The sequence below is a fragment of the Galeopterus variegatus genome, unplaced genomic scaffold, assembly GCF_000696425.1.
Source record: "Galeopterus variegatus unplaced genomic scaffold, G_variegatus-3.0.2 Scaffold2434, whole genome shotgun sequence".
Taxonomy (NCBI): Eukaryota; Metazoa; Chordata; class Mammalia; order Dermoptera; family Cynocephalidae; genus Galeopterus; species Galeopterus variegatus.
Window position 1 is genome coordinate 162,670 of NW_007728545.1, and position 2,377 is coordinate 165,046.

A 2,377-nucleotide genomic window follows, 5' to 3' on the forward strand; every position below is an offset into this window, starting at 1 on the left:
AAACTGTCCCAAATGGTATTAAGGTAGAGTGCAAGGAAGCTCAATAAGAATTTGCTAAACCGACCTGATTATGTTTCTATGAATGTAGATTTTTTAAACCGACAAAAGTATAAAACCTTACACCACTATTTAGGGAGAACTAATGGTCAACAATTGAAGGGAAAAGCTGTTTTCTGCCTGGGGATGTAGCTCAGTGGTAGAGCGCATGCTTTGCATGTATGAGGTCCCGGGTTCGATCCCCGGCGTCTCCATTTCATTGACATCGGAAGAGGAGTGCTCGTATGTGTTATATTTTTCTCCAATCCGTGGAAGCCCTTTCTTTTTCAGACTTCATCTTGAACAAACAGGCAGACCATTATGTTAAACCTTCTTTGACCAAAGACTGGGGAGAGAACAGAGCTTTGCATGCATGGAATTCCTAATTCTATCCTTGGTATCTCCACTTTATGTCTCCCCCACTGCGGGACAAAATGGGAAAAAAAAAAAAACCAGCTGCTCCATGTCTGTTCATTCATGGCTTATTTCATTGCTTTTGCCGTACCACAGCTAGTCTTTACTTTCAACCTTCCTTCCCACTTCGTGGTACATTATTCTACAAAAAGCTATATCAAGATGTCATTTTGGTGGCAATTTTTGTCAATGACTGGAAGAGTCGGTAACACCTATAGCGGAGATGTGGTTCAGTGGTGGAGTAAAGGAATCCTGTTGCAGGACCCAGATTTGATCCCCATCATTTCCTCTTTCCATTTGCCTCTTTAAAGAGTGAGGTGTTGCCTGAATTCTCTAAACAAAACAAAGCTTTTGGCTTTCTCCCTTTAGCATCTCGGAAAATAGATTAAATCACCCAAAGTATGGATAGTTAAATACAGACATATATGTTTATTTAGTTTTTAATTTAGTTTATTTAGTATTTTATTGATTTATTCCATGTGCTAGCTGGCTCACTGGGTTAGATACTGGTATTGAGTAGGCTTTTCATCCCTGTAAGGGCTTCTTTTTTAAGAGGTGAATTTACTTTATCCTTTTGCACAAGTGCCCAATATCTGTTTACACTGTGTCCTGTTTAATAACACATGAAGAATGTTTTCTCCCTTTTGTTTTCAGCAAAAAGAAAATTCTCTGCTTACAGTTATTGGACCATCATTTTCCTTTCAATATATCATACTTGCTCTGGTGTACCAGCTGTTGACCTAAGGGTGAGAACTCGGCAAATTGAAGACTAATAACCACACTGACCATACAAGGGCAGTTCAAAAAATTCATGGAAAAATAGAATTAAAAGATATTGCAAATCTTTCCATGAACTTTTTGAAGTACTCTCATATACGTTCGTGATTGTTCTTGTATTTTGTGGCATGTAAACATGGAACATTTCCAAATAACTTGAAAGGAAAATAACTAAGTCAGCACCACCTTTATCTTAGTTTGAAAAAATACAGATGCTGACATGAAGCCACATTGCTTCCAATGCTAGGACCTCTTGCTGCATCAACTCCTTGGTGGTGGAGGGAGCAGGGTAGGGGAGAATAATGCATGGATGTGTGTCCCACTTAATCATTTGTCTTGCGATAAATAACACTATGACCTTTGCCATGGTGAAGTCGTTTACCCTTTCTTCTCAGTTTCCCTTTGAAGGCAACTGCTTTTAAATAACATACACCACAGAACATACATAAGCTGATGTAGAATGGATTTATTTATTTATTTATTTAATGTTTAGGTGGAAAATTATTTTCTCAACATAGAAAATGAAGGAAAACATCACAAATTAAACTGAAAGTCAATTGGTAAGGAACAAATTTAACACTCAAAGATTAATATCCTTAATGCAAAAAGAACTCTTAAAAATGAATTAGAAAAATCTAAGCAAAAATTTGGTGAAGGACACGAGCAGATAAGTCACACATCCAGAAGAAACACACATGGCTCATAAATACATTCTAAGATGTCCTTGGGGGGAAGGGGTCCCCTGGTTCAGTCTCAGGACCTCTGGTTGCTGGCTCTGATGCTTACCTGGTTGCAGGTGGGGGCCAAGAGTGGATTTTTAGTAAATGTTAGAACAGGCCTTTTTAAATCAAGGGAACGGGTTCTAAAGAAAAAAAAAATCTTTTCATGCAAGAGATAACTGGTTACATAAACTTGCTCGCCATGTTCACTCCACTCTGGGTGCTCTATTAGTAGGCACAGGTGTTGCTATTATATTTTAATGATTGATATTTTGGTCCTGTTTCTTCATAATAATTACTAGTAATGACCCAGTTTTAATAAGAAACCATAAGAAATTTAATAAGAAATAATAATCCAAAACCTCTTTCTCCCCTATTAAGCACATAGTACATTAACTGCCATCACATTATAATTTTTATCATCACCATAA

General features: G+C 37.3%; 1 non-coding gene across 1 annotated transcript; it reads left to right on the plus strand.

Moving 5' to 3' along the window:
• The first annotated feature begins 179 nt into the window (after nt 1-179).
• Nucleotides 180-251, plus strand: TRNAA-UGC. The gene has a single exon. It is a non-coding gene; the product is annotated as a tRNA-Ala (tRNA).
• Nucleotides 252-2,377: the final 2,126 nt, after the last annotated feature.